The 14024-nt window shown below is 50.1% G+C and overlaps 1 protein-coding gene across 1 annotated transcript in view; it reads right to left on the bottom strand.

The window, feature by feature from the left end:
• Nucleotides 1–14024, bottom strand: part of SSH2 (slingshot protein phosphatase 2) — a 101895-nt gene that overhangs the window by 87068 nt on the left and 803 nt on the right. The window lies entirely within an intron of this gene.

Raw genomic sequence — 14024 nt, 5'->3', positions numbered from 1 at the left:
ATTCCCTGCTCTGCAACTGCCTTGCTGCATCATCTCAGGCAAGTCACTTCCTCTCCCTCTTGCCCGGTGTACGCACAGCTCCTAGCACAGCAGGAGCCCCTAGCAGGGCCTCTGTGGGCTACCCTCATACAAACAGCACTGAGTTGCTGTGCCATACCTCACTGTCTTATAGACATGCTGAGTGTTTTACACCAGATGCCCCAGCATTTATTAAATTTAGACTAAATTAGCACCCCAGCATGTTCACTGGGCTTTACACAGGGTGATCTGTGCATTCAGCCAGATGCAAACGGGAGCCGAGCCTCCTCCTGCAGCATACCCGCTTCCCCAAATGCACAGGCCATGAGTTCCTGTAGACTGCCTCTGCATTTCAACGCACATTTCTGAAGAGAGTCTCATACAGCTCATGTTCCCCGAGTACGGTTCTTTCCCAACGTGCCTGGGGAAGCTGATCTGCTTCAATGCAAGGCTTGCATCCAAGCATTACTCTGACAAGCCCTTTGACATGCGCGTGCACCAGGGTAAGCATTCCTTTCTGGGCCCAGGATAAGCCCTACAGGTCAACTTTCACTGCCGAGATGCTGCCGTAGCCAGAGGCTAGTCGCTGTATGTTTTCCAAGCGGAGCCATCCGAGGCTCAGGTAATTCCTATCTGCAGCTTTCATGAACGACTCGGGCTTGCAGCGGCTGACTGATCTCCAGGACGGCCTGTGCTGTCCTGACGTGACCCTGACTCGTTCGCATGGGAGAGCCTGGAAGAACCAGACAGGGTGACGGATGTTTGCCCACTGGCCTCCAAACCAGATCACAGCTCAAATCAATCAACAGATTTCCTTCCGAGGGGAGGTCCGAAAGGACATGCTCCTCGTTTCTGCACAGAGCGCCCTTACAGCAGGTATCCTGGGTGGCAGCTTGACAAGCCCGGCTCCTAGGCAGCAACTCAGATGTGGTTTTCAGTGGCGTGTAACTTTAATTTCCAAGTGAGCTTGCAATGTTATGGCTATAAACAACACTGGCAAAGAAAAACCAGAAAAGCGTTACACATCTGATAACCCAAACTGTTCCCTAACTGCCTATAAGGAATGCCAATCACGCCGAGACCAGCCTCGCCGTCCCATTTGAGCTAAGCCCGATCAAAACTGCCCCTTGCCAAAACCCCCCAAAAAGAATCAACACGAGCCCTGGAGTTATTTACGGGGCATGGAGCCAGAGCGAGCTTCCATCAGACGTTAAATGACAAACGGTTTAGAAGTTGAGTGAGTCAAGTAGCACAGCCATTAATTAACATAAACCCACATTTAGCCATTGACTGCTCCGAGCTTTGCTATTTTAGCTCATGCATCTTTAACCACATTCCTAAAACCAAGCATAAATCAGATGCTGTTGTAATGTTTCAAATCTATGACAGCCTGGCATCAGACCAGCACGTACAGCAGACAGATGTGATTAAGCCACATGATCCAGCGAAGCTGGGATTGTAGTACAATATCCAAATTAAAGACCTCCTCAACTGTCGGCTTTTGGAGACATTTATCTCCGGGCCCTACCCTCTTCTCAGCTCCCTGGATCTCCTTTCACGCTTACCGAGTGATTTTGAGAGCCAGAGCCAGGGCCTCGGCAAGTAAAACTCAACACATTTTCCACAGCAGCTACGCAGATGGATGAAACCCAGAAAGACCCAAGTGTTAAGTGAACAAAAGTAGCTCTATTTGTTTTAAAGCCCTATTTGATGAAGAAAAGAGAAAAAATTCTGCCAGCAGAGGCAGAGCGCGCCAGAGATGGTAATGAGGGTTTCAGCTGCAGGTGCTCCAGGATCAGTCATTAGTGCAATGCCCAGAGGCAAGAGAGTCTTGAAAAGGTGTAATACTGTTTTCATCACCAAGAACAGCTTCCCAGGGGAGTTCCTGGGAGCAGTGGCTAAGAGGACTGGACATTTATTTAACAGAGGTGGGGGTCCACCCTACAGAATCAGCGACCCCAACCCCCACTCCGGACAGCAAGAGCCAGACTCAACCACACGGTGCAATGAGGATCGATGCGAGACAGCAATGGAAGAGTCACCAGCAAAGACGGGTCCAGCCTTCTGACACTTCGCTGGCGAAGGAAAGCCCTGCCTGTAGAGCGGAGGTGCACCGGGGAGCTCCCAACGGCGTCTGCCAGTACAGACGAGCCATTTCACTGGGAAAACAAGGTGCTGAGCAGGTGTCTCTTGAAATAGGTGGCTTTGGGCTCCTGGCGGGGGGCGGTACTGTCACTATACGCAAACTTATACATGCTTGGTAGTGGCAGGATGCGGCATCAGAAGGCAATGTGGCGTACCGAATATCAAGTGACGCTGGCATCCTCCTGGAGTAGGGCAGAGCTATGACACCCAAATGCATTTTGCAAGATTGGCCCTGCGGGGAACACGCAGAAGGCTGGCTCATCTCCCACGGAGGGGAGGAAGCCCCTGGCTTTCCATCCGTGCACCGAGGCTCCCTCGTTCGGAACAAGCGGGCAGGCACGCAGGAGCCAACGCTTGCTGCTCAGCAGTTGCTGCCTGTCACCTGAGCCATCTGCAGCTGCAAGTCCAAACAACGCTTTGTAAAGCCCGGCCCCCTATTTCTGTGCGTGGAAGGAAATGTCCAGCCTCAGAAACCACGACTGCAGCTCGCGGGAGAGTGCGGTACGCGGTGGAGACACCAACGCTCCTTCCCACGAAGCAAAGAGCTGAAATTAGAAACCTGCCAGCCAGCAGGCAAGCAGATTCAGTGTCACAGGTTAATTCTCATCGACACCAAGCCGCCTCCATTTAAGCCACGCCGAAAATTCCAGCGGCCAAGGATTTTTCCACTGCCTGCTCTTTTGTGCAAAGCTCTCTCTACCCAACAACAGGGCCTGGCCACCACTCACTTACCAGCTGGAGAAGAGCCAGAGCAAGCACTCTAATGGCAGAGGCCAGTTCCCCTTTGATTTCTGGGTGCAACTGCTGCAGTCCTTTCGACAAAGTGGCGTGTCTACGCATGCACTCACGCCGGCTTATATTTACTGCACAGTAAGTGGGAACAGGCTGGCGTCTACACGTGCAGGTGCTAAAGCACATTAATGCTGTGTGTGAACTGACCTGGGACTAAAGTTAGCCTCCAGTCAGTCCACACACACGTACAGTGTTACTGTGCAGCAAGGCGTCTATATGTACATTGCTGTGCAGTAACTAATCAGGCGTAAATTAGACACCTGCATGATGCAGGCATCGATGTTATGCTCAAGTCGGTCTAAGTCAACATATTTACTGCACGGTACGGGCGTGCACATGTAGATGTGAGCCCGTGCTGCACAGTAATTTTGGTTACGGCGCAGTAAATGCACATGTGTAGACGTTCCCAGTGTGAACCAAAACCTATTCGGCCTGTGGCACAGGCAGGCTGGTTGAGAGTGCATTTCATGCTGGGGAAATCCAACAGGCGAGTCTTCTGCATTTTATTAATTACGTCCTGACCAGACGACCAGGAAGGCGACAGATCTGTCACAAGAGCCAGACAGCACCATTGGTTTCACTCAGTGTTTCAGAAACCACATGCTTCCGCCCCCCCAGCGTAACCCGACTGACATGCACACAAACGGGGGAAGCTGCTGAGAACACAGCTGCCTACCTGTTACATAAGGATCTCGAAGAAAAGGAACAACGGCTTCATCAACTCACCAAAAGTCACATGTGAAGCTGTGCTCGGTTTAATTTCGAGCAGAAAGAGGCCAACCACGTGCCGTCGGGCTGCCAGGGCCCCTGCAATGTTACAGGACTCCAATCAAAGTACTGAAAAGGGTTCAATGTCAGCCCCCCAAATTGGGATGTTCACTACAAAGACTGCTCAGAAGTCTTTCACTGAGCTGAGGCTTGTCTCTTGCCATCACAAGAGAGCCTAACCTAGAGCAATGACAGCGTGCCAAGATCTGCCGGCTAAAAAAGCAAATGTTGCACGTATCTGACCTCACTGCTCTTGGTTTTGCTTCTGAAGGCCGAGTGTTCAGCACTGCACTGGCCTATAATATCTCACCCCGAGTCTTCCCTCACCAATGCTCCAGCACCTCCACAATTAGAGTTTGCCCACCAGAGGCTTACTCACGTCGGAGTCACTTGTCACGGAAACTCTGGGAAGTTTCACTTCTGGGAAAGGACCTCTTAAGGGAAAGCAGAAAGACGAGTGCTCCAGCCATGGACAGGACTACATCCCTGCTCAGCTCTGGAAATGCTCCAGGATTGCCTGGGTCACCTGAACCCCCCCACAACTTCCCGAATGGCTTTTAGGTAGATGGGCTCCCATCCACCTGTCTTTCCAATCTCTCCCACCTGGCCCTGCACCAGATCATCTCTCCACTCTCCTGGATGGCAGAGGGCCCAGAGAAACGGTGACCATTTATTCTACCTTCCTCAAAGTGCCCCCTTCAAACCAATTCTTCCCATCATGACTCTCGGGTTTCTTTTTCTTTGATGTGCAAACAACAAAACCACTTGTGCAATAACACCCCTTAGACGGTTAACTGCATTTTACCCAAGTGGGCTTCTCTCTCTTTTTAAAGCTGTCCTTTAAAGCCATGCATGAGGTTTGGCAAACCAAGGGACCTGCCCACACCATGGAAGCTGCTTGCAAAGCAATCCAGCTTTTCCTTGTAGAAAGTTAATCTGCCTAAAACCCCAGTCACTGGGAGGGAGGCGGGAAGAAGTTCCTCTCACATTCCCAGCTGTCCCTGCTTCCGTTTGAATGAAGTGCTACAAGCAAAAGGAGGAAACAAGCGGGGACGCCAGCATTCACGTAACATCACCCCACCCGGCCTTCACGCTCAACAGCGTGAGTCAGAGTGCCATGAGTCTACCTGCCTATTCCGTGTCTGGCAGGAGGTAAAAAGCAAAACTTTTCAACTTACACACAGGCTGACAACGGCCTGATCTCACCCCAGGGAAGGCCGCCTGGATCCAGAGAGGAGCGCACGCAGCTACTTGCCTGCACAGGGCATGTCGGGAAGACAACCCAGTTGGTAAAAACCGGCGCTCAGCCCTTCGTAGAGTTGTGCGGTCATGGCACACGTGTTTTGTGTGGGGACAGTGCACTTACGCTTCATTTTAGGTAGACTGAAGCATCTCAGCAGGAGAAAGAAGTCGCTTGTGTTGATTTGAACATATGTTAGAAAATCCAGGCCCCTAGAAGCGTTCAGTATCAGAGCCTGAGTCACCGCACCTTGCGCTCCCTTTGTCGCAGCACAAACCCCGGCGAGGCGGCCGTTTCCATTTCCACTCCATAGCAACTGGCTCACTGATGCCTTGAGCTTGCTGCAGCTTGGGAGAAGGGCTTACGGCAGCAGCAAGAGTCTGCGAGACAACTTGGCCCCTGCCAAGGCTGGGGACATGCTGCTCAGCAGAGGCCAAAGGAGTTCACCGAGGAGATTTCAGAAGCACTGGCATGTACAACAAGGGTGCGTCTCCGGAGAAGCAGCAGTCTGTTTAACAGCGTGAGTCACTTTGAAGCAGCGAGAGGAGACCAGCGGCCCTGACGCGAGCCGAGGTATGACAAGTTCGGAGCAGCTAGCTTTTTGCAGAAGGTGATCAACACACGCTTGTCACTGCAGACGCTTAAGCGAGCTCCAGCAGTAGCCCACGCGCTGCAGCTACCGAACTATTGCAAAAGGCTTCGTGTAGGCAGTTTGCTACAACCCACTTCATTTAAAAAGCCTGAGCAAGTGTACCTTGAGCCCTGCTGCCACCTGCACCCTGAAGGGAGAGGCTGGAGAGGAAGGCCCCACTCAGCTGAAGCAAAGGGACCTTTGTTTCCTGGCTAGCACAAGAGCCCCGCTGTTGGGTGCCTCTCTATGTCTTTGCTACTGCTGGCACTGAAGAGGGAAGAGAGAGGAATACCACAGGGGACTCACGGTGGGAGACAAAACCTTTTGACCCGAATGCACTGGTCTGAGTGACCCGAGGCCACGATAGGACACGGGTCAAGCAGGCAAGTGATGGAAGCACAATCCCTGCAAGCAGGAAACCAAGCCCCAGGGACCAAACGTCACGTCCCTACCTCTGTTGGCACAAGGCTTGAAGGCTCTTCAGGCCAGAGCAGCTTTCACCAGGGCCCCGCATTGCATGAGTTTCCTGGAGCAGGGCTCCAGTCTCCAACCCGCAGCGTTTCCCAAGCACGGCGTTCTGCTCTGGACGGCACATGGGAGACGGAGAGGGGAAAGGATGCCCTGCAGCATGGGGAGGACGTGGCCTGCTGTGACTGCAGAGAGAGGCCCCTTTGGCTGCGATCACGATGCAGCTATGATCGGGCTCAGCTGCCCAAGGGCTATTTTGTGTTAGTTCCCAAGGCAGGCAACTGCTGCAGCTGAAGATGTGATGTGACCGACTTAAAAAAAGCCCACTCTGGCAGGCTCCAGAGGCCTTTCCTCCTGCAGTCACAGGGCAAAGGCACCACATTTCCCTCTCCCCTGTAAACAGCAGACTCCTTTTTCATGCAGGCCGCCTAGACTCTTTGCTGACTCTGGAAGACAGCTGCAGATATCCACCTGCTATCTCATACCTTTCGACCTCCTTTCATTACTTAAGCAGCAAGGATCAACAGCAGGCAGATAAGGGCTCAAGTGCACCAGGCAGGGAGAGGTTTTCCATAACACGGGCAGTCTGCATTCCTTAGCAAGGGTTTCTCCGTGCACACACAACCTACGTGCAGCAGTCGGGCAGCAGAACCAGTCACTTCTGTTTGGTGAGTTTCTAACGGGCCCAAGCTTGTCATTTCCAAGTGCTTTTACCTGAAAAGGGTAAGTGATCCATTAACTGTGTAGCTGCCAACTAGATCCCAGCAACCTTTGCAAGCGGCACCTTTTTAGCAGCCCTGGAGTAAAACATGGAACAGGTATGAAAACCCATCTCCCCTCTTGCCCTGGCAGCAGGGAAACACCAAGGGATGCAGAGAGGTCACAGGTTTTCTGAACGACTGCCCCAGAGCCTGCTCATCTACCATGTGCTTTGTTGGCTGGATTTTACTACCTGAGACAAAACAACTGTTGCGCAGAGAGAAATACTCCGAGTAGAGGGCTTCTTGTGGTACAGTAGCTACCCTCTCTGCTTTTCTCCCTTCCTGCTTCCCATCTCTCGTAGTGTGCCCAGGCTTTCTGTGCAATGTGAGCGCCACCAAGGAGCACTGTACTTCCAGCCACGGGCGCAGCCAGCCAGGATGCGGCAGTGCATTAGTCCGGAAAACCTCGAAGCAAGCGCAGGCCCGGTCCAGACACACCAGCTGTGTCCTCCCCATCCCAGGCCAGATCAAAATCTACAGTAAGTTTGAAATGAAGAAATTCCCTTCAGCTAAACACTCACTTCCCTTAAAAACAAATGCTTGGTTACGAAGCTTGCTTGTACCACCTGAGCTGTGGCCACCAGGGGCGAGAAGAACCAGGAACATAATGGAAAATACATATTTAACGAGAAAGCTGCCCATTTCTGCTGGCTCTCATCTGGCCCCAGAGCTGGGATCCTCACACGGTGAAAAGGAGCTATTGTACATCCCCATTGAGGTTGGCCAGGATGCTGTGCGCTGGCAGCTGCCAGACGTAACAGTTCCAGCCTGCACATCCTAAGCCTGTGGGCGCGGGCTGGGTAAACCCAAATCTCCTCTCACCTTCAAAGATTTTGCCTTCTCAGGGTTTTTTCCCCCACGAGCATTCAGATGCCTTTGCTAGGTATACGCTCTCTTCTGCAAGCCTGAAGGACTTTTCTGCAAGCTCCAGTTTGCTTGGCATTTGTCCTCCTCTCCTGTTCTATTTGGCTCCAAATGTGCTTCCTCTAATAAGGGCACTCGAGGCTCCACAGTCGCCGTTTCATTATACGGCCAGGCGTTCTTTTGCTGACAAGGATCTCTAAGACGCTACGGCGAAACTTTGATCTTTGGTCACCTAGCAGCTTCACTGAGGTAGCCAAGATGAAGAGCAGCATCACATCAGATTGGTACATCAAAGATGACAGACAACCCCCTTTGCCCTTCCTTCTGTCGCACAGCAGCAGAGTTAAGAGAGGGTAGAGGCCTCCCTGCCCTGTGGGTTTTACATAACATGAAAAGGATTGATCTCAAACCTGCTTTTTAACCCATTCTTCCAGCTTTGCTTCATTTCCTTGGTGCTCAATTAGTGTTGGCATAACAAGTACATTAAGGCTGCTGAAGTCCCCGCTAGCACTAATGAAGGCATCCCAGTGCAGAGGTGCTCTCTATGTACCTTCCCGCAAACCACAGGAAGACAACCCGGCACGTCCTGCCCGTGAGGACCTTTGGGACGTGACATGCCAAAGTCCACACTGACTTGCAGGACTCTGCTGACCTCTCCCGCTGGTCTTCACCGAGCAAGAGGGAAAGCCAGCAGCTCTGGGCTTCATTTATCTGTAGGGGGCGAGAGGGGTATTTGAAATGGTGCGTGCTACAAACAAGGAAAGCAGCATCTCCGCTCTTGCTGGGGGTGGTTGCCTTCCCGACTCCCAGAAAAACAAGACGATGTTACTGGAGAGCATGCATGAAACAGCAGGAGCGAGGGCCAGGTTACAGGCCCAGTTTCCTTGTTTCTCAAGGAAGCGAAGCCAAGATATGACACATTTAATGACTGTGCAAAGGACAGATGTACTTTCAGCAAGATGTCCGAGTTCTAGCATTACCTCTGGAGAGCTGTCCTCCAAGCAGCTACATCTTCTCCGGGGAGCAGACCCACTTCTACAGCAATGGTTCCCGTGCTAATCGGAGACGCTCTCCTCTGGTCACATCATGTTGATGGGGATCCCACACTCAGCTTTTGACTAAGGGCGCCGTTCCGATTCCCCACTGCCCCGTGCAGAGCAGTCTGGAGCAGGCGCCTGTCGTCAGTGGGCTTCTGGTTTAGAACGACTTGTTTTCCCGTTGCTTCTTCCCCAGACCTCAGCACAAGTTGTTGCTGCCGTACTTTGCCAGCCTCCAGGCAATCCCAGGCACCAGCCCTGTTTCACATTTAGCAGCCAGCTATCAGCTCAAAAGCAGGCAGCCCAGCCATCCGTTTTGCTTGACACCAGCAAGTTTTTCCATATGCCTTTTAAGTGACTGCACGCCGAGAGGGCAGCAGCAGAAGGGACACGGCTGTCCTGAGTGGAGCGCTACCCGGGCACTGAATTGGTCAAAGCAGATTTTAATCTAGTCAGCCAGACTTTTCCTTTCCCCATTTCTATTCCTGGGACCAAACCTTCCAATCAGCTGTCACACTGAAGGGGACAGTACAAAGAAAACCAACTGGGGTTGACTCATAAGATACAAGAGACCAGGGCAAACCCACGTCTTGGCACTTCTGAAGCCTGGTGCAAGAATCCCTTGTCCATAGGCCCTTAAAGCAATACCAGCAAGTGCATGGGAGCCTGACACTGCTTCTGAAACAAGTGCCATAGACAGCATACAGTGGTAAAGGGAGGCCAGCTTGGCCCTTTCTCTAGGCTAAAAGGATGCCAACTCCTAATTTAGTAAGAGGACCTAGGCACTACAGGTACAAGCGTGTCCAAAATACCTGTGTGCACTGATCCTTGCTCTATAGCATGTTTGTACCTGGCAGCAAAGAACTCAGGGCTTCCAGCAGGGAGGTGTTAAACAAAGAGGACTTCCAGCCTGATTCAACAGTAGATGTGATTATTTTCTGCGTGACTTGTTAAGCAGCAGCAAGCTTTGGATACCTGTTCAGAGACTTTTCAGTGTAATGCTCACCTGTCAGCAAAGGTCCATAGCAAACATCTGCTGGGCAAAGACATCCCAGATGAAAGGGAGCTGTGCTTTGGCACAACCCGAGACCGTCCCCTATCCACTACCACTTTAGTTCTGTCGCCAAAAGCCTGGTCAACCACATGTTGAGCTATTAACACAATTTCCAAAGAGATGAGAGGATTCCCTGCTGCCCTCAGTAGAGGAAAAATGGTAGGCTAGAACCAGACACACAGAAATAGTCCAGAGATCTCTTTGTCTCCACTAGCCAAAGTGGGGGATGAGCCAGTCAAAGCTGCAAGAACTCACACCATCTTTCACTGGTCCTGGAAGAGTCTTCCAGCTCAGATCTTCATTATGCCCTGGTTAACTTGACCTCAAGAAAGTGCAAGACGTCTAGCTAAGGGCCAGCTTGTGGGTAACACACAGCAAAGCAGAACTTGGCAGCACTTTTTTTCTTGCTGCTGTCCAAATTCATGCAGCAGGTTTCTGTGAGCCCTCCTGGAGCCGCCAGCAAGGACCCAAGAGGCACAGGTTTGGCAAAATGTCCCCTTGAAATGAGGCTGCTGGGAAACTTTGCAAGGCAGAGCTCCCAAGACCCCTATCCAACCCATATTTGCAATGGGAGGCAGAAGGAATCCAATACTCTTTGACCCTCCGGTCTTTCCCGGTAGAGACCTGGCCCCAGATGTCTCTAGGCTTTACAGAGGACAGTGTTTCATCTGTGCTGGCTCCACTGTTCCCATTCCTGAAAGGAGGTTATAACCAAGGAAACCTCAAAGGCAAGGACTTTAAAAATAGTTCCTCATACACATACAGACTGAAGTAGCTGTTTAGAGTGGGAGAGAGCCAGCCTGCCCCACGGCTAGGAATCTCCACCCTCCCTCCCCAAGCACATGGGGATCTGTTTCATGTGATCTTCTGCCAGAGATCCTGCAGCAAACAAAGACCAAAAACATACAGCTTTCATGCCTCAGATGAACTATTGTCTTGTCTAAACCCCCTTTTCTGTAAGGTTTCCAGAAAACAAACTGGAAATTTATGCTGTCTTCCTTTTGAAGGGCATCTGCATAGCCAAAGGGCAAACAAACTGCTATCAGAGATTTGCACAGACATTAAAAGGAACATTGCTAGTAAGTGGCTGGGTGACCATCTAGTAGGGCCTGTATCTGTAAGATCTAATCAGATAGCTCGGCATGAAATACACCTTCCATGAGAGGAAAGCTTGCAAGATGTGCCATGGCAATGAGGACAATGCCTATAAATAAATCCATCCAATTTCAGAGTGATTTGGATCAGCTATTCCCCTGGATCCATAAAGGCCAATTAGACCCTTTTGTAGGATGCACACAGGGCAGAAATCCACTGTGTTCAAGGACATCATCTTTGCTCCGCGCCTAGGGGGCCTGCCTTTGTAATAGCACCTTGTAAGTTATAAGGGATTCTGTCCTCAGGGTCCTCCACTGACCAGAAACCTAAATTAGCTGCTCAGTACCATGCCCTGTTGAAGCGTGTACAACTAAGCGTGATTTCCCCTTGCTGCCAGCCAGAGTTGGAAGAATGGCAATCTCCTGAGGATCACTCAACTAAGCAACGAAAGAAAACTTCAAGATGCATGTCAGACCCTGGCAGTCCCGGGGGGGGGAGGCGCTATTCTATCCACGTGAACTTGCCCCAACCCACGTATTCACCAGCAAAATCAACCCGGGCAATTGAGGCAATATGCTGGTGTCCACACAAGGGAAAAAACATCTATATAGGAGGAAAAAAAAGAGTCACTGTCAACTTCAGATTGGTGCATTACAACCCCTGGTCTTATTTAATGGAAAAACAGAGCACACCAGGAGTACTGCAGGGTTTGACACAACATCTTCCTGGGCAGAAATTTTTTAATCGAGTTTGATCCTGGTATTGCAAGCAAGCAGACTCCCATACCCGTGCAGAGCCCTACTGCCAAAACAGCTCCGTTCAGGCAGCTTCCAGGGCCCAGTCTGTCAATAGTGGATCAGGACTGTCACGAGGATTTCCACGACACGGGTACATGGCAAAGGTCAGTGGCATTCAAACAAAAAGCTGCATACACAACCAAGGCTGGTTATCTGACAGCGTAGCAAAAGAGCCTCTAAAACATAGCTTAGGAACAACTGTAGAGCATAGGGTAAGACAGGGTAACCCTAAGGACTGTTTTGGCTTGGCAGTAAGACTCTCATCCTGAAATGCTTCGCTTTGTTTATAACTGATGAAACCTAAGCAGCAGACCTGTGAGCGCACATGTCTTTCCAAGCACCCTTCATCCTCAAGGGCCTTCGAGAACTTTACTTTCAAGTTAGTATAAACAGGAAACGCAGACACTGCTTGAAGAGTGTGTAAACCCCATAAGGGCTTCGAACAGCAAGCGATGAATGCCACTTCCACTTGGGACGGCAAGGCAAGCTTGAGATAGACAGAAAGTAATTACCGGAGCTGAAGCAGTCAGGACACCAGAGCCCACACACTTGCTCTTGTGGAAAGCACCAAAGGATTTAAGGCAACTAGTACAGCAGATTACATCTCAATGTTATTAGACAGAGGAGAGAGAGATAATACTGCTAAATACACTAAAGCCTGCAGCCTCTGCTTATCAAGCTCTGAAAAAGTGGAGGGAGTATTTTAAGACTCACACAGTTCAGAGTCAGGACAGGCTGCATATTCCTTTTTACTACAACTTGAGACACGTTTTCCTAATTATTCAAAGTGATTCCAATCAAAAGAACCATGCGTGGTAACCTAGCAGGGAAACAACCTGGTTAGCTGCACAAGATGGGGAGGGCCTTACAGAGTGCAATTCATTGCTCATCAAGAAAAATCTCAAAGGCAGAACCTATTTGAGTCTAGACAGCAACCTGGGAAAGCAGAGAACAAGAAAAGAGAAAATAAAAAAGGACAGTCAGTGCCAAGACGACTCTGAACCCTGAAGAGGCATTAAGGCTAACTATTTTAAGATATTTTACTCGTGGAGGAAGTTCAAAGCATCCGAGTGCTTTGACTTTTCCCATGCACTATTGTGAAAGCCACATCTGAAGTAACAGAGCACATCAATATTTACTGGAAAATAACACTTGTGACATTAGTTACTAGCTAAACAAATATACCGAAAATAAACACAGGAGGAAAAGCAAAGGCGCAAGTAACCTCATCTCCCAATTGCCGTTTGTCAGGTAGATTAAAAAACATGCATCTGACCCAGCAAAAATACTTCTAGACATGTTTTTATTCCAATGGAGAGAAAAGAGGATTTCAACTTTCCCTTGAAGCATCTGCAACCCAGCCATAACATGTGCATGATAGATAATACATACGAATTTCAGAGCCAAGCTAACCGGAACTGGAATATATATAACGGGAAAGCAACTCTTGCATTTTCACACCCGTCCTCCACTAAATGCCAGTAATAAATTACATTAGTGATAAGTAGTAATCTAGGTGCCTAAAATTCATGATTGACAATATAAAGCCATCGTACCCTTGAGGTTCCTTGTTAAAAACTGTGGTTCTTAAAACATGAGTCGCCTCTTGTGCAGCCGCCTGACTTCCTGATTTAGGTTAGGTTTATTTCTTATCTCTTTCTGATGAAGGCTTTTACTGCCTGTTTCACTGAGAAGCGGAAAGTCTCCCATTTCAATAACTGCCTCAGCTTGACAGGGCCTTTTGAAGATTATATGCAACAGAAGGAAAAAAAAGCTCCTGAATTTCCTAGGGGGAAGCTCATGCACTGGAGATGCCCAGAGGTTTCCGTCCATCTGAATTGCTTTCAAAACACAAGTTCCTTACCTGCAGAAAAAAATCCCGTATGGAACACAATACCTTTCCTGCTTCGGGCAGGGGGATGGACTAGATGACCTCCTGAGGTCCCTTCCAGCCCCACTTCTCTCTCTATGCATATATACAACTCCCATACGTTTCTGCAGGTCCTTTCTGCATTGCTCTTTCCCCAGACAAGGAGCTTGCCTTTCTTTCCACCTCTCAAGCAAGTCCTTTGCATCCTGAACTGAACAGGGGTGACAAAAGCTGCAGAGTAGCATTTAAACCCAATAAGGGGGGGCAGGTAGGGTTTCCACTGGGACTTGATGACAACACAGATCTGTTTTGGGGTGGAAATATTCTTTCTAACCTAAAAGAATAATGCAGCCGATTTGGAACTGAGCTGCCCTGACTACCTGCCCCATGACCCAGGGCGCGGAAACCCCAGCAGACTCTGGAGACGCAGCAGGGGACAAGCCCTCATGGACTCACGGACAAGGAGGGCTGGAAGGGACCTCGG

This window comes from Crocodylus siamensis, chromosome 13 (assembly GCF_052110815.1).
Source record: "Crocodylus siamensis isolate JL-2025a chromosome 13, ASM5211081v1, whole genome shotgun sequence".
Taxonomy (NCBI): domain Eukaryota; kingdom Metazoa; phylum Chordata; order Crocodylia; family Crocodylidae; genus Crocodylus; species Crocodylus siamensis.
This window is presented reverse-complemented; position numbering and strand designations above follow the sequence as displayed.